Raw genomic sequence first — 19,372 nt, forward strand, 5'->3', positions numbered from 1 at the left:
TTGACTTTGATGTTAAAGTGATGGAATAAATGTATGCTTTTCATATGCAAATGCTGCACCCTTTACACTTTAGGAGGCATAAAATGTAAGAGCAGAATGGAGGTACATTTTGTATTAAAACCACACATCTACATTTGTGATATTAACATTGTGTACATTATCACTAACAACACAAACTCTTACTATGCATTCTCTTACAACACACATTTCAACCACACTTGCTTTTATAACATGCACTTCTACATGTGCTCCTTCCACATGCACGTCTATGACAGGTGCTCCTACAACACACAGTCCTACTATGCTCTCTTATAAAATATACTCCTATGACATGTGCACCCACGACATGCACTGCTATTACTCAAACTCTTATGATACACACTGTCATCTCTCATGCTTCTGACACATGCTCCTATAACATGTGCGTCTACAACACATGTCCCTACAACAAGTGCACCTACAACATGTGCACATATCACACCTGCACCTACAAAACATGCACCTACAAAACATGCACGTACAACATGTGGAGATTTGAAACACCCTCCTACGGCACATGCTTCCATACCACACTATCTGACTACACAAACTCTGATAATACACACTATTAAGACATATGCTGCAACAGCACACATGCTCCTACAACACATGCTCCTTCAACACATGTTCCAACAACACATGCTCCTTCAACACATGCATCGACAACATACACCACAAACAATTTTACTACACACCTGCTTACAACTCAAAAACCTACAACACCTGCACTTATGACACAGACTTACACCACGCACTGTTATGCAACATGCTCTTGTGCAACACACACTTATACTACAGGCTCTTACAACTCACACTAGTATTACAACAAACACTCAAAATCAATAATCACATAACCGTAAAAAAGGTTGAAATTATTTGAAAAAAATGTTTTACGAAAGAGTTAAGGTTAAACCAACAAAACCTTGAAGTCTACAAACATCAGAAATAATATTAAAGAAACAACATAATAAACTTTATTAATATCCTAAAAAACCTATATTAAAATCAGATCATGGTAACCTTAACTCACTGACACACTTAAAAACATACAATATTACCAACAGATTATATCTATTTCACACAAACAAGCAATTGTATAAAATGTAAAATCATTCAATAGTAAATTAGATGTTAACTTAAATGTTTGTTAACAGCAAGTATGAAAATATTTGTGTAATACAGAATTACTACATAATAACAAACTTAAAATACAATATACACAAGCATAAATCCTCCAAACAATTGCAATTAATAAATACACAAAATATTGAAAAAAATAAAATTACAGTAAATGACAATAACATAATATACATACACATTTAATCATTCATATTTCATACTTTACATGTATACAAAAATACCAATTAACAAGGTGCATGTCATCATTGTAAATACATATAATTTGCTAAACCATAAACATACCATTCTAAAAAAGAAACATACACTAAAAAAGTATTGAAACATATGCAATAAAAGCTTACTAACATTTACTTGTACAAACAACAATACATACAGAACATTTTTACTTCTTACACTAGGTATAAAAAATGCAAACATGTAATCTGTGATACATTACATTTAGTAAATAATGCAAGCTGTAACTACTAACAAAAGCAGCACAAATGTAATACACATTAAAAACACAATAACAGTTCACATTTTTATTGAAAACAAATATTCACCCAACACATTACATTGCTTTCACTATAAAGCATTTTAGAGCAAAAAAGATAGTGCTAACAAAAACAGCGTGAGTTCAAGTTACCATGATATTTGATTTTAATATAATGTTTTTAAAATGTATTAATAAAGGTTATTATGTTGTTAACTTAACATTATTATTTCTGATGTTTGTAGACTTCACATTTTTGTTGGTTTTACACCCTAACTCGGCAAGAGTATCAACGTAGTTGAGAAGTGACTGGTGGAAGATGTAGAGTGCATCTATACAGTGAGGGAATTTTTAAACATTTGGTAATTAGCTTCATGGAGCCAGAATTATGATGTTGTTGAGAATGAGACGACCAAAGGGTGTAAGGAGTAGCCACATCGTCTTATCTGGTGGGGCTAATAGGGAAGAGAGATACAGGTAATTATCCATCGAAAAGATTAGAATGTGGGTTCATCCTTCATTAAGTATTGATCCACTAATCAGCTTTTCAAACTGAAAGGCTATAAAATTGTCTGTAAGTAATCACAATATACAGGAAGGAGCTTGCTGAGCCCAGGTGTTAAGCTGTTGCTGTGTATAAACAGATAACTCTTCCCTGATTCCACTGTGACACCACTGACCACTGACCCCAGGATGAACTATCATCCCCAGACAGGAAGGCAAGGGCACCCGATGAATCACCCGAGGAGACAAAAAGGTGGTTCATAGCCCACACGGAAAGCTCTTCAGTAAAAACCTATGATACCAGCTGCATGACCTCATGGTACCAGATATCAGCCTTGATTCTCTGGTACGTATAGCATTCCATCACAATGGAACATAGCTGTATCTCTCCTGGGGCACAGCCACCCACCGCATACATCTGCAATAATCACTGCTCGATTTCACAACACACATCACTACTGCCAATACAATGCAGCAGAGTCCCATGAAAAAATTAGATCCAGCTGGACACATAACAGAGCGCCTGGAAACTGCCCTCCGGTGGTAGCGGTGCATGGCATAAATCAACATAATATAGCATAACCAGTTACCTGACTCACCTGCTCTCCTGACAATCAATCACAGCACCCAACCACTATCGAGATCGCCACAGGTCGCTACCAGGTACTTAGCCACCCCTACCTATTTTTGTGCCGGATAACAATGCACACACACATTCGAGCACCCTCCTCCACAACCCACACCTTGGAACTCAGTCCTCCAAGGCCATTCAACCCGCATCGCTTCGAGGCCATACCAATGGTAGTAGGTGCTATACAAATGCCATATAACATAACAAAACATAGCAAAGCAAGGCAAGCTGGTTATGCTGCCACACCATCTAACCTACAGGCCTGCGTGGGTTGCAAAACATCTATGTATATTCTATTGTTTCCATTGGCTCTTTGTACATTGTGGAGTCCTCTGCTTAATTTTCCTTTATTTTTCAATTTCCATGTAGTTTCTAGAGTTTTGATTGGCATTCTTTACACCGTATTTAAATTAAATTATTTCAATTTTGTTTTTATTGTTCCCACTGCATTAATCTCAGCTTTGACTGCCAATGCACCTTTTGCTGTGCATTATATTTATGCACTCTCTTTCCTTCTTCATTCCTGCAGGGGCCGTGCCTCATATGCTATTTCGTGGCATACAAATTATTTCAGATGACCAGATTGCTGAAGTAAGGAGCCTAGGGGGGTAGGGGGTTTTGCATCTTCTGAACCTCGTCACTTATTTATTTCAACCTCTATTGTAGGTGACCACTGGCAACTGTTGGCCTCAGGGGCAAGTATAATTGTCTGCCCTCTAGTGCAGGGGCACAAGCCCACAATGCAGTGTCGCCAACTTTCAGAACAAGTAAACTCTATACCAATCCCTCCCCCTCCCACACATTCTCAAGCATATGTAGTAGACATTACTTTCCTTTTATGCAACATATCTTACAGTTATGTTTGCCGTATCTAGAGACCTGGAACCCAGGAAACTCAGATACATACCAAACATAGCAACATGATTGCATCAGGATACTATATTTAGTGAAATGGGAAATTGGAATTTTAGCCCAAGTTTCCTTGTGTCCCAGTTTGCAATTTGACAGCAGTCCACATCTCCCATCCAATCCCATCTTTAGTTTTAGAGTGATGCAAAGATGTGGCAGAACTAGAGAAATGATAGGTAGAGCGGAGTCATTGTTGAACCAGGGGTTCTGGCTTTGCTATCAGAGCCAAACATGAGTTGGCATGGCAAAAGACCCATTCCTGGCTTTCTGCCTACCCAGCCGACAATGCAAAACCCATACTGGGAACTCTGTCTTAACCCCCCACCCCAAAACCTCAAACACAACATAAAACCCCCACTTGGTATCCTGCCTCCCAATCAGTATCCATTAAATGAATTGTTACAATTATAATTATTTATGGAGTAGCAATATCAATTACAAACCCATTTCAGTGAGACTTGTCTACAGATAGTTAAGAAAAATAATGCATAACAATGAAAGGTGATTTGCTCAGGATCACATCATGTATAATGATGTGGATTTGAGCCCTGTCTTCCTGGTTCCACAATTTTCAATTCAGAGAACAGGAGATACTTCATCTTCTAGTTTTCCATCTTCAACATTAGGACCAACAAAACGCTTCCTGCAAAGTTGCTATTCGAGGGCTAAACTAGTACACTGTTCAATAAGTCTGGCTTTCAAAGCAAAAATGTATCTACAAGAGGGAAGCCTATTAACCTTCTATATCATGAGGTGAAAACATCTGAAAGTACATACAATTGTACAGATTAAGACAATAACTATAATGAAAAGTCACTATAATTATAATCGTAGGCTGTACAATTGTGTGTACTTTCAAAGCACAAACTCACATAATAAAGCAACCTGAAAAATATAAGTCTTAATGAAACATATGTTCATAAAGCAAGTTTGCCTCATGTCATCAGAGAAAAGAAAGGGGTCAAGCCTGACCCAATATTGAGTGCTGTGGCATGCAGGTCTGGCACAGATCTCAGCAACAGTCAATCAACCTGATGACCTTACCTACCCTTTCAGATATGTACCTCTGTATCATTTCCCATATTTTCCTTACCCATCACCGTAAGGTGTCCTTCCCTTGCACCACATTCTTGATTCCCCTCGTTACAACTAACTTTCAGACCGCTGTTCCCCTTTTGTACCATCCTTTAACCATTACCTCAATCAACTTCCCTTGCGCGCTCCCCCTTCCCTTGCCCACATTGCTCAGTGATCAATACTGTGCCACTCCCCCCCCCCTTCAACTCCCCATTACACAAAGCCCATTCCTTGGCCCCTCACTACCATGTGTTTCTTTGGTTCACATGTAGACAGTAGACTAGCTTGATTTGCCCTTCAGCCTCTTACAGACACGACAGAAGCTGCGGTCGGGGTCTTGCTGGTAATTGTGGCTATAACTTCTGCACTTGGTCAAGGCAGAGTGAACAATGGATTTTATTGTGCTCCCAAGTTGCACTTTCTTGGGAAATCGATGCATATTTCAATTTAAGGAAGCAGAGGGGACAGCAAGGGGAATGTTTTTCAAGGAAGATGGAGTGTGTGAGTGGGTGAGACTGTGTGTGAGAGTGTGTAGGTGTGTATGTTGCGTTTCAGTTTCTGTGACTTAGGTAAATTGTTTGAGTTTATTTAAAGAATAGCTGGAAGGGTGTATCTGGAACATTGTTTCTATATACCTGAATCTGCTGTTGATTTGTATGTGTGTCTTTTGTCGGTCACATAAGATAAAAGTGTTGTAGTCAAGGCAATGAAAAACGATCACAGACTTAGGGGCTCCCTCAGAATTGGGCAGCAACAGTAAAATGTTACCGTGCATCCAATCAGGGTTTGATCACATACCTTCGGCAGAATTCTATGAGAATACCGGCGGCAGAATTTTAGGCAGACCTTCTGCAGAAAAAACACCTATTTTTCCCTCCACCTTAGAGGTGGGCATACAACATTCAAATTGGCCACACATTTTTTTAAATGTTTTGAACTGTACAAAAGGTAAGTGCAGGTGATTGCCTTCAATAGAGTGAAAAAAGCTTTTAGAAAGGGCCATATTAAGGGGGTGAAAGGGTGGGCATATCTGACTCGCCCCCTCTCACCACTGTAACCATATAATGCATAAACGGGTCACAATTGACCCTTGTGTGCATAGAAAAGGTGCAGTAGTGGTATGAGCCATTATTGTACATACATCCATTGTACCTTCACGTTGAAGATGAAAATGGCAGAAACATTTTTTTTTAAAACACCTTTTTAGGGTACCACCGATAGAGGTGGTATTTCTAAAATAGCTCTGGAGTTAGTCCAGAAAAACCACCTCTGGTGGTGGTAAACATTGAATTGGGCAGATTTTATGGAAAAACCACTTGTGTAGGTCGTACCTTTCTCCAGCGGAATTTTATTAACAAAAATACACCTAACTCTGGATTGTCGCCTTAGTTTGTAGTCTACCACTAATAAATACCTGAAGGAGACATCTTTCTGTGAGCGTTTTACAACAGTGCCCAAAGGCAAGTACCACAAACACTCAAACAGCCATTTCTATAAGCACCATATAGTAACATGCATGGTTCTAAACTCTTTTGCAATGAACTCACTCAATGATGACAATAAAAAATCACCAGAACATGGGGGAATCACTGTTACAAACTGAAACTGATGAGAAACTCTAAGAAGATATAGGGCCTCATTCCGAGTACGGCGCTAACCAATGGCGCTATTAACGCCTTGGTTGATGCCGTACCCGGACCGGCAGCGCCTTGGTGGATGGCGGAATTACCGCCCGATTCCAAGGTTGGCGGGGCGGTAATTCCCCATTCACCAAGTCTCTTCCCCATTCCCAAATGAGCCCCCATAGGGCTCAATGGGAATGGGGAAGATGCAAATAACGGTGACCGTTCATTACGGTCACCGTTATTGGCTTGGAGGCCCCTTTGCGCCCTCGACTTTAACACCTGCTCAAAGCAGGCGTTAAGGGCGAGGGCGCAAAGGGAACTCGGAGTATGGCGGTAAGGGATCACCGCCACCGGTCTCGTTACCGGTGGCCGCTATCCCTTACCGCCATACTCGGAATGAGGCCCATAGACCGTTAACTTCCTTTTCAAGTAGGAGTCCTGATAAGCTGTTGTGGATTGTAACAGACCAATGGTGTATGAGCTCTGTCTTTTAAAATTCTTTTTGTTACATTGTTTTACATTTTGCAGCTCTGGTTTAGCGAGCAACAGCCCAGCCAGCCTCTGTGGCGTTTGCCACATTGCCCTCCTTCCCAGCCCGCCTCTTTTGCAGCAGGACCAGATCATGAGATGCAAAGAATCCATGCCCACGTTCGCCCCAACCCCTTCCCTCCACACCCATTCATCCGCCCCATATGGCCTTGCCCAACCCCCCTCTTTGCATGCTGTGGCAAAATTAGCGTGGTGAAAATTGCATAGTAAAAATTCTAGGTACGCTGGTAAGTATTTTAATCTCTTTGGAGACCAGGATTCAGCGGCGGTTGTCGTTGTCGTTTATTATTCATGAAGTGCAACAGCGCCCTATCGGACTTTATCAAATGAATGTGCTTCTCATTCTTTGTCTACACAGATGGCATGAAATGGTGGCAAGAGTTGCTCGGTAACGATAAAATAAGAATACTGCCTGTTTACCACTCTTGAGACCCTGCTGTGTTAAAGACCTTCAGGTTTTAAGTGGTGGTATAACGTCTACGCACCATGAAGGTGGCGAGCCATGTGATATTACTGCATTCGGTATTGTTGCAGGTCCCCAATGGGACCCAATGGGACTCCAAAATGGGGACAAAGAGGAACTTTAACTCAACTCTAAATAATGCAGTGAATTACTATTACCACTTGCGGTAACAATAGTTCAGTCTGGTGGAACTACCAGAGGTACTACTGCCAAACCTGTAATGTGACCCTTGATGTTGGCGCCAAAAGTTAACTGCAGTGTGTTGTACTGTTTGGTTTTGTGCACTGGGCGTCTGTCTGATGTCAAACAAGCTCAAACCATGGAGCACTTGTGACTGCCTCCTGGGGCTCAGAGTAACAAGGCTAAAATAAATGATTTGATGGGATTTAGGGGGTGGGGTGGCAGAAGTTACTTGCCCTGCAAAGCAGGAAGTATCAAACCATGGAGCACTTGTGACTGCGTCCTGGGGCTCAGAGTACCAAGGCTAAAATAAATGATTTGATGGGATTTAGGGGGTGGGGTGGCAGAAGTTACTTGCCCTGCAAAGCAGGAAGTATCAAACCATGGAGCACTTGTGACTGCGTCCTGGGGCTCAGAGTACCAAGGCTAAAATAAATGATTTGATGGGATTTAGGGGGCGGGGTGGCAGAAGTTACTTGCCCTCCAAAGCAGGAAGTATCAAACCATGGAACACTTCTGACTGCCTCCTGGGGCTCAGAGTACCAAGGCTAAAATAAATGATTTGATGGGATTTAGGGGGTGGGGGTGGCAGAAGTTACTTGCCCTCCAAAGCAGGAAGTGTATACATGTTCTAATGGCAAAACTGCACCACCTTCTCGCTCTAAACTGTTGCTCCTCTCTCCATGTCCTTCGAAGTGCACCCTTAATACTCTATCCTTTTATTTCTATTCGTATAAGGGCATTCCATCACTCTATTCACAGGTTGCACCCTATCACTCTATTCACTGGTTGCATCCTATCACTTTATTCACCGGTTGCACCCTATCACTCTATTCAATAGTTGCACCCCCTCACTCTATTCACTGGTTGCACCCTATCACTCTATTCACTGGTTGCACCCTATCACTCTATTCACAGGTTGCACCCTATCACTTTATTCACCGGTTGCACCCTATCACTCTATTTACTAGTTGCACCCCCTCACTCTATTCACTGGTTGCAACCTATCACTCTATTCACTGGTTGCACCCTATCACTCTATTCACTGGTTGCACCCTACCACTTTATTCAGCGGTTGCACCCTATCACTCTATTCACTAGTTGCACTCCCTCACTCTATTCACTGGTTGCGCCCTATCACTCTATTCACTAGTTGCACCCTATCACTTTATTCACCGGTTGCACCCTATCACTCTATTCACTGGTTGCACCCTATCACTCTATTCACTAGTTGCACCCCCTCACTCTATTCACTGGTTGCAATCTATCACTCTATTCACTGGTTGCACCCTATCACTCTATTCACTGGTTGCAACCTATCACTTTATTCAGCGGTTGCACCCTATCACTCTATTCACTAGTTGCACTCCCTCACTCTATTCACTGGTTGCGCCCTATCACTCTATTCACTGGTTGCACCCTATCACTTTATTCACCGGTTGCACCCTATCACTCTATTCAATAGTTGCACCCCCTCACTCTATTCACTGGTTGCACCCTATCACTCTATTCATTGGTTGCACCCTATCACTCTATTCACAGGTTGCACCCTATCACTCTATTCACGGGTTGCACCCTATCACTTTATTCACCGGTTGCACCCTATCACTCTATTCACTAGTTGCACCCCCTCACTCTATTCACTGGTTGCAACCTATCACTCTATTCACTGGTTGCACCCTATCACTCTATTCACTGGTTGCACCCTATCACTTTATTCAGCGGTTGCACCCTATCACTCTATTCACTAGTTGCACTCCCTCACTCTATTCACTGGTTGCGCCCTATCACTCTATTCACTAGTTGCACCCTATCACTTTATTCACCGGTTGCACCCTATCACTCTATTCACTGGTTGCACCCTATCACTTTATTCACCGGTTGCACCCTATCACTCTATTCACTAGTTGCACCCCCTCACTCTATTCACTGGTTGCAATCTATCACTCTATTCACTGGTTGCACCCTATCACTCTATTCACTGGTTGCAACCTATCACTTTATTCAGCGGTTGCACCCTATCACTCTATTCACTAGTTGCACTCCCTCACTCTATTCACTGGTTGCGCCCTATCACTCTATTCACTGGTTGCACCCTATCACTTTATTCACCGGTTGCACCCTATCACTCTATTCACTGGTTGCACCCTATCACTTTATTCACCGGTTGCACCCTATCACTCTATTCACTGGTTGCACCCTATGACTCTATTCACAGGTTGCAGCCTACCACTCTATTCACTGGTTGCACCCTATCACTTTATTCACCGGTTGCGCCCTATCATTCTATTCACTGGTTGCACCCCATCACTCTATTCACTGGTTGTATAAGTGCTCCAGTGGTTGAAAGCTAGCTTCGGGATATAGAAAAATCGACACATGGACATATACTTATTTATCACCTGTATATACCTGCATCACGAGGGCACTGGATTGTTAAGGTGCACCCTGCCTAGGAGGTGATGATTATTTTATGGTGATGACTGGTGGAGCACACATCTGGGGCCAGATGGCGGAATGGATGATGGCCCGGTTCTGGTTTCAGTTGCGTTAGTTAGACGTATAGGTTTCATGCTAAATGGGTCTGACCCGGGTACGTTATGTCAGTACCATATTAGAGTGCATGTTCGCCCCGGGGATATGTTAGTGTCCTAGACGGCCAACAAGTGCTTATTGTTATCCGACTCAACTTGACTCCTTTGTTTGACCTCAGGTGGATGAAAAGCTGAGTGGACCTGCCAGGATTCGGACCTGCGACCAGACGGGCATAGAGAGATCTCTATAGTGGCCCATTAGTCCAGTGAAGCCGGGACCTGCCTGATGCCACGACCTGCCAAAGTTAGCGTATGTGAAGACGATCATGGTGGACCATATCAGAGGAACGTGGCATCGTTGCTAGTGAAATTAGCACTACAGCAACAATTGCCCTAGTGCACAAAATATATACTTTCAATTAATTCTTGCAGTAAAGCAAAGGACTGGGATGCATAGCAGTAATTGCTCTTACACTGCTCTTGCCTGTATTTCCGCCCTTGTCTTCTCTCCCGGGTCACTTTCTGCAGCTGGTGATCAATGCCTTGCTTACTCTATGCTTGGACTTTGGTCTCCCTAGGATTCTTTATTAAGGAATGCCGGCCTACGTCATCACACACATTCCGCTTTGTCATGATGGGGCGGTCCCATTGCTGATGGTGGCCGCTGCGCTTTTTTCACATCTCTCCTATTCTCGCTACCGCTCCCTCAGCGAGTCACCTCCAGAGTCATATGCCTAGTGTACAAGGCCTTCAGTCAAGTGGGTTCCAACTTCCTGATTGCCCGATTTCTAAAGCATATCCCAAAGCGTTGTAGTGTCTCGGGAGGATAGCTCAGGGGCAACGTGCTCACCTTGGAAGCAAGAAGAGGCAGAGCAACACAGGTTCGATCCCTGGGTCTGCGCTTAGAAACCTCTGGGTATTAAGCATGTTATAAATAACCAATTACAATATAAGATCTGGCAAACACAATCTACATCTGTGTCCAAACTACTGTTTCAATTATATAATTATACAATTAGAAACACTAGAATGCTAAAAAAAAAAAGAGAGGAGTGGGTGAGCTGCGCACCCCTGGAGTGGGAGATCTTGTCACTCATCGATGCAATCTATGTCCCTGCAGAAGCGCGGATGCTGGTGGCTCGCCTCAGCCTCCACATGCGAAGCATAAGCTGGCGGGTGAGTAGTGTGGCAGGGCGTGGAAGCGTTATTGGTTGGCTATTGCCGAGTCGCAGGTTGTTTTGAAATTCGTTGTGTTCCACAGGCCGGCCCATTTTGCAAAACCACTGCTCTCCTGCTGTGCAATTCAGAACTTCAACGCTATTGTCGAGTTCCTCAAGTTCTGGAGGAAGTGAAACTCTTCGGGCAAAGAGCTAGAATGAAACAGGAAGTGCGGGTCAACACGATGAGGCAAGGGACGGAAGCGGTGGAGGGAGTTTAACAATGGAGACATGACTTCATGGGGCCCAATGTTTGCCTGCAGTTGTCTGACCCCGTCCAGAAAAGCGCACTCACAGCATAGTAGCCACTGTGCATGCTGGACACTACCCTAACAATGACAATAAGAGTCATATCTGCATAGATGTTATGTTATGTTCTTCTACAGGATGGAGATCCATTGTGCTAATGTCAACCAGCTCATTACAGTGGCATAACACTAAATGTGGGGCCCCCCGTGAGCCATGCCCAAGGGGCACCCCCAAGCTCCTTAACCCGCAACACCACGCCTGTGCAATGTCCATGATGATTATGCGGCTGTATTTACACGCACTACTCCAGGTGAAACATGTAAATATGTTTTTTAATCAAAGCATACATGTTTCACCTAGCATAGAGAGAACGGGTGGTACCTCGTCCGCAAATATACCAGTCACCAGTGGCGGCTGGCAAGTTGTTTTATTTCTGTAAACATTTACAAGTGCGCGATCCCGAGCGAGCGTAGCGAGGGAGCTCGAACCAACGAAAAGGGGTTTGAGGGGTGGGAGGATTCTTCCCCCTCCCCTGAGAAAATGTTTAGAATAATGGGTTAAAATGATACATAATACAGCACACTTTAAGGGAAAAATGTCGTACAAGGCCACACAGGTTGCAATCTGTTTTTTAGGGTAACTCATGAAAAAATACAATAGATGCAAGTCACCAAAAACGCACAGGTGCATTTCCCAATGCATTTTCATGCCTTTCCCTGCAATACATGCCAGTGTAAAAAATATGTTCATGCTGGCCGTACCCCATTTCCATGATGACTCCACCAACATATGCCCGTATTCCCATATAAGAACATACTCATGTTCGCTTTGACATGTGTTTACTGGCATTATGCATAAAGCTGGATCTGCCAATATATGCCAGTACTCCTATGTAAGAACATTCTCCTGTTGGTTTGGCCATTAAAAGTGACATGCCACAGTATGACAACATGTCCAAACTGGTTCCAATGTAGGCCAGTCTAGACTCATAAGAACACTTATCACACTTGCTTCCTCATAGATGCTCAGTTTATAAAGGGTAGTGTTGCAGTAAGAAATAGCCAAGCTGCTAGACCAAAATGTTGGTCTAGCAATGTAATACGATTTATCATGCTTGCTTTACCAAAGATGCTCAGTAATACATGTCATACCACAGTAAGCAACGGCTAGACTGGCTGCAACAAAATGCCACTCTAGCCATATAATAATACACTTGGTTTTGCCCGAAAATACCAGTAAAACATACCAAGTCAATTAAGGATGTGTTGAAAATGCTTGAGTGATCCCCAGCCTCCCAGGGCCTTACACACACACACACAAACTGGGAGAGCTTCCTGGTTCCTGTATATGATGCTGCGGGGAGGATGGAGAAGGTGTAGGATCTGAACGTGGCATGACATGTGCCACATGCCAAGTTCAGCTCTGACCCCTACTGAGTGCCTCCTTCTCGCAAGCCCCAGACCAGCCTTCACCCTAATGGGTGAAGACTGGCCCATGCCCTCCCCACCCCCCGCAGATCTGGTGTGGTGGGGCCCGCTGCACCGCTGGAGCTGCATAGCCCGTGGCTCATTATGCTTTTAAACCTCGATTCAAGACGTGACCGTCGGGTAGGGTTTAGATAGCTGCACTAGGTACATTCATTCACCCAGACCCAGCTACCAATCATGTAACTCTGACCTGTGATGCTCTGACGACATCAGACCACTACCCTTCCTCTGGTTTTTCTTGTGTGTGGACACATTAGCCACAATAGACCCATAATCCTTTGCAGCTAGAAGAACATTTTGAACAGCAAGCTGTAAGTGTAACCCTTAATGAAATGGACACCATTTTGTGTGTGTTCCCTCTAAAAATGTCATTTCTGATCATACCCCCATCCATCATTATCCGTCCTGCATCTTTATTTCAGTCACTGCGCATCTCTTGTTTATTGAGTACATATAAAGAGCAGATCAAACACAGAATGATGAGGCCCAGCCTACATAAAAGCTGCTATAATGGCACAGAGGTTCTCAACCTCCTAAGAAAGAAACACCCAGCTGGTTATGCTGGGGGTCAAACCTCTGACCTGCAGATTACAGGCCATTCTTTGCAGCGGCCATCTCAAGCTACTGAGCCATATGGCTACCACTCCAGCGCCGGCGCAGCAGGTTCCACTTGTTTGTAGAGTTTACTAGCCTGGCGAAAATGGTGGCACACAGCACACTCTGAGGAACCGTCAAAGGACACACATGTTCCTAGCGAGCCGCAGAAGGTTTGGCGTAACCATTCCCTGCTTTGGCTGCCCACCACTGCCTTTCTAAGCTCCTGGAGCAGCTGTCTGCAATAGTACACATGGAGGCCCTTAGCACTGCACAGACTCCCATTTTAGGTGGGGCCGAGAATCGGCCCCCACACCTTCCTGCAGTGCTGTAGAGGGGCCTTGGGATGCGGAAGACAGTGCATCAGCTGTTCCCTGTCCTCCTCGCAGCCAATGGCATGCCACCTCAGTTAGTCGCTTTACGTGGGCCCCCTTTCCCTTGCACATCAGCGAGATACACAAGGCCATGTGAGACAAGGCTGGGCGCAGGAAGAGGGTTGCAGACGCATGGCCCGTGAATAGTTATGTTTGCTGTGCATTATAGACTTGCAGCATGTTTAGTTTTCGCTACTGAGTGGCGCTTTAGCACCACCTACAACCCGAAACGGTTTATTGGCATTGGAGGACAGGTGGGAGGGAGGTGATGTGCGTGTGGAGAGGCAGGCAGCTTGTGGGTGTTTGGTCTTGTACCCACCCATTCACTGCTCGTGACAATGCTAATCTCTATGGCCATTCGCACCCACTTCTCACGCTCAGCACCCAAAACTCGCCCTATTGAGATATCGTTAAGCTAGATCCAATGCGCAGTAACATGCGGCTTTGCGCTGCTTCGGGCTTGCACTGTTCATTCTAAGCAGGCTTCTGAGAGTTCGTATCTCCATTGCAGCTGCAAAAGAGCATTGGGCATAATAAAAAGAACGCAGCTCGTGCATAGGTAATCGATAGGCCTTTGCCAGCTGCTGCCATCACATGCCGAGGTACTCACATCACCTGCCAGCTGTTTCCATTACACAGACTAGCAATGCCATGATGGCACTGGCCTGCAAATGGCACTGGCCTGCAAATGGCTATGCCATGCCGACAAAAAAACCTAATCTGCTTTGCCAATGCCCGCTTCGGTTTGTTCACCCTGTGACGCCCAGCATTCCACGTACTCTGCCCAGGTGCCTATCAGATTAAGATCAGCACACCTGCACACTCAGAGAAACATTTCTCAAGCACTCTGCCAGGACGGAGTGCTCGCCTGGCGACTACAAAGTGCAGTAAGCAGTGATCGGAGTGAGGGGGAACTGTCGGTGTTCCACTACTGTTATTTCTTTCTGTTTTCGATTCCTCTACGTTTTACGACCACATTCACCATTCTGTAGAGAGGATTTGCCCATTCATATCCCTGTGCAAGTGCAAAGTTGCAATCGGAGCCTTAGTTACTAGACACTTAGATTATTGCAATGCCCCGGCCGCAACACCTTGCCACATGTTGCACTGTGCCTCCAACTACCCTCTCCCCTGCCGAGACCACAGTTCCGCAACTTTTTCCGGTACACTTCTACCACTGGCAGTAAGACTGATTTGAAAACCCCTGTCATATTTTGGGAGCTCTGGCCTTCGTACTAATGTGCTAGTGAAATTAGCTTTCAAACTAAGGGCATGTCTCCACTTTAACTAAGCCACACAGGTGGGTCCCTCACCCAGTAACTAGAATGATTATGCATGTAATGCTACGCGTCTTTCTGATGTCCCTGCAGCCCCCTACTCATGGGGCGCTTTGAGTCACCTTTGTGAACCTTAGGATATGAACGGCCCAGCTTTGCAGCCTTTCAAGGTTTCAATTGAAATGGTCCCTACACCTTTGGGGGCCCCCATTTGACTCTGACCTACAACGGTTAATGGCTTTTCTTAAGTTCTGATTTAAGGGTTCAGCCACCTTGCTGTGTGGCTGCCTTCCTTTATTCTACTGTGCAGAGGCCAACCAACCTCTCCGTTGGTAATCTCCTTGCCACGCATTTACGCAGGATTCTGATACAATCTCCGGCCCACGTTGAGGATGTGTGTATACACATATTCCTCTATGCAAGCCACATAAGTGTTATATAGATCCAGGTGGAGCACCTGCAACCCATTAAGCAAGAAGTTCAAAATGCTGTTAAGTATAAAAAAACAAATACAATTCATTTTCCAATCACTGGTCCCCTTTCTAATTATACAGTGATTGATTTCACATACGGCTGTCTCATAAGTCTGCTTTTCACTTCTAATTCCCAGCGAGCCCTGATTGGACTAGCGCGATATCAGGAAGGCAAGGAGACCGCGCAGCAAACACGTGTGACCGTCGAATGCCGAAGTCTCGCCAAAGTCAAGCCCGTCTGTGCCCGTCCGGGCCCCCGGCTGGGCTCTAGGCTTTAGGAAAGATGGATCTACATGGATGTGAGTTTAGCTGCGGCTCCCTGCAGCCACAGAAACAGTATGGCCTCCTTCGTGGGGCCACAGCAATTTATTTTCTCGCTGCTATCCCCCGGAACCTTCGGACTTGCCTTTATTTGGTCTGCTTTGTAACGGCGGGCACTAGTGAAGCACACATTTGATGTGTGTGAGCTGTTATCCACCCATGAGTCAGATGTGATCTGCATTACACGAACCTAGATCACTGAAACATCGACTCCTGACCTTATACAGACTGTCCCATCTGATTAGGCTATTTTGCATGTAGACCACACGTCAGTTCACCCTGGAGGGGGCGTTGCCCTTATTTTAAGCAAAACTATCAAGGCTCGCCCGTCAGTATTGCACATAAAATTGAAATGGAACGTCTTCCTGTTCGAATCTGTCTCTGTTCCGTATCTACTTTACACATTGCTGTTGCCTGCCGCCCCCCCCCCCCCCCATGTGTATTATCTGCTTCCGGACGACTATAAAATCATCCATACAGTTACAGGGGCTCTTCATCCGGTGGATGGATTTAAGGTTCTTTGAATGTCTCTCTCCTCCCGCTAACCCATGCTTTGCCATGGAGGCTCTTTTGGTCCGCTTCGCTATATCCGGCTCCTATTCTGTTCACTTTTTGTTTGTTCATCGTCCCCCAGGATCTTTTTCCAGATTTCTGGCATCCTATCAGGCGAAGTATTGTAATTTGGTATTATTAGGTGATTTTAATATGAGATTTAATTCTCCTCTTGCTCCGGTATTTCATCATTTCTTTGAAGCACTTGCTGTCCTGGGCCTCATTCAATGGTTCGGGAGCCCGCGCATCAGCAAGGAGGTCTTTTGGACCTTACTTTCTCTACTGATCCCGCTCTTTCAGATTTATCTGTAAAACCGGTTCTGTGATCTGATCACTGTTTGGTCCCTTTTTTTTGGTGTCTTGCCCTCCTCTCGCTACTGTACTTCTGATCACTGTTTGGTCCCTTTTTTTTGGTGTCTTGCCCTCCTCTTGCTACTGTACTTCTGATCACTGTTTGGTCCCTTTTTTTGGTGTCTTGCCCTCCTCTCGCTACTGTACTCCTGATCACTGTTTGGTCCCTTTTTTTTGGTGTCTTGCCCTCCTCTCGCTACTGTACTTCTGATCACTGTTTGGTCCCTTTTTTTTGGTGTCTTGCCCTCCTCTCGCTACTGTACCTCGTACAGCATTAGCCCTGAGGAGAAACTGGCGAGGGTTGGATGTGGAACACATGGTGTCACCGGTTAAGGCAAATTGCCTTATCTGCCCATCTTTGGACCTTTCCAATATATCTCAGGCGCTTCTTGCAGCGGCACACCAAGTGGCATCATTTGAACATACTTTGGTGCGTCTCCGCCCCCCACCCCCTCTCAGCCATGGTTCTCTGCAGAGCTTATGAAGGCTCACCTAGAGTTGAAGCAAGCTGAACGCAAGCGGCGTTCAGCCTATAGTCCCAGTGCTAAAACCATTTTTGGAATGGTCTCTAGGAATTATCATAGGGCGATCCGCTCGGTGTATGCCGGTAAAAGTTCCATCCCAGCTACGCTGAGATGGCTTAGCAGACCTTTTTCACACTAAGATCGCAGATATATGCCGTCACATCCAACTGGGTCAATCAACCATTTCTCGGGCATCAGGTGATCTGGATCAGCAGGTAGTTTCTACTTGGTCATCATTCCCAGTGTTCTCTGATGAAGAGGTGTGGATGGCCATTTGTAAGTTGAAATCTGCAGCACCCTCTGATCCTGTCCCACTGACTGTCCCTAAGGACATTCTGCCGGGCATGATCTCCTAGGTTACATAAGCGATCAATATGTCCTGTCAGTCAGGATGTATTCCGCGAGAGCTAAAACAGGCCATTGTGGTTCCTCTTTTTAAAAAAAGTCACTGGATGCTTCTGTTTTGGCTAATTTTCTACCTATTTCCTTGCTTCCTTTTTTAATATAACTTCTGGAGTCTTTGTAGCCCCACTCTTCCTTTCTAGAGGTACAGTCCTTGCTTGATGCATGTGAGTCCATCCCAGGAGAGGCACTGAGAGTATTTTGGTGTCAGTGGTGGATGATATAACCAGGCTGGTTGAGGAGTGGGCTCCTTGCTATTGCCCGATCTGTCAGTGGCCTTCGACACTGTAGACCACACTGTACTCCTGTCCCGCCTGGGCTCTGCCGCCATCACGGGCCCTGTACTGGAACGGTTTACCTCCTTTTTGACTGACAAGGGCCAATCATTGTCCTTACCTCTTTTTCTTTCATCCTCTCTTTTGCTGTCCTGTGGAGTTCCTCAGGGCTCTGCCTTGTCCCTGATGCTATTCAACATCTATGTTCATCCTCTGGTTGCCCTCATTCGTTCCCATGGCTTCAGATGTTACTCCTACGCAGACGACACTCAGGTCTTGGTCCTCTTAGATCAGGACCAGGGGGAGGTGTCATCTTGGTCGTGTGAGTGACTGGGGGCCATTCCTCTTTCTCCAGACCCGCTCCACGCACAGGTCTTTGGGATTTGCTCAAAACCACAGGTCACTATCCCTGTGGTTCTTGCTCAGTCTGTAAATTTACTAAGAAGATTCTCACATTTAACATTGGCTCTCGGAAATGGACATTAAATACCTTATCCAACTGTAAGAGCAATCAGGTAATCTATTGCATCGAATGCCCTTGCGGCCTTCGTTACGTAGGCCAGACCATGCGCAAAGTCAGTACCCGCATTTCGGAACATCGCTCCCGCATTCGATGCAAAAACCTCACGTCTCCGCTGGTCGCTCACTACTTGGCTTATTGCCACAGCCCAGATGATATCCTGTGGTGGGTCTTGGATAAAATCCAGACGGGACAAAACATACCAATCAGACTTTTGGAGTTAGAAAGAAGATGGATTTACAGACTCAACTCACAAGAACAGGGTCTAAATGAGCAAATCCCTCCCTTCTGAACGTCTTTGAGCCCATAGGGATCTCCCTGCTCATTCCCGCTGGATCCACACCCTGTACTAACCCCCTACTACTTATATAACCCCCCCCCCCCTGGCCCCCCCCTTCTGATGTCTACACGAGGTCCCACCCCCCCCACACATCTTCCTATCATGCCCACCACGTGTCCCACTTCCAGTCAGACCAGACGCGATGATCCCTGACATCTGGATACCCTCATGACTCGATAATCACATCCTCACCAGAGCCTCAAGACCGGGACACATCCGATCTCCTGATAGATCCACACCACTAAGGACACAAACACTGCACTGTTTGTTGCTCTCCATGGTTTTTACCTGCA

The 19,372-nt window shown here is 45.1% G+C and overlaps 1 protein-coding gene across 8 annotated transcripts in view; it reads right to left on the reverse strand.

Annotated features, from left to right (window-relative positions):
- SEMA4A (semaphorin 4A) overlaps positions 1 to 19,372 on the reverse strand; it is a 733,849-nt gene that overhangs the window by 496,163 nt on the left and 218,314 nt on the right. The gene's annotated exons all lie outside the window — the stretch shown is intronic.

This window comes from Ambystoma mexicanum, chromosome 1p (assembly GCF_040938575.1).
Source record: "Ambystoma mexicanum isolate Mex_15411 chromosome 1p, UKY_AmexF1_1, whole genome shotgun sequence".
Classification (NCBI taxonomy): domain Eukaryota; kingdom Metazoa; phylum Chordata; class Amphibia; order Caudata; family Ambystomatidae; genus Ambystoma; species Ambystoma mexicanum.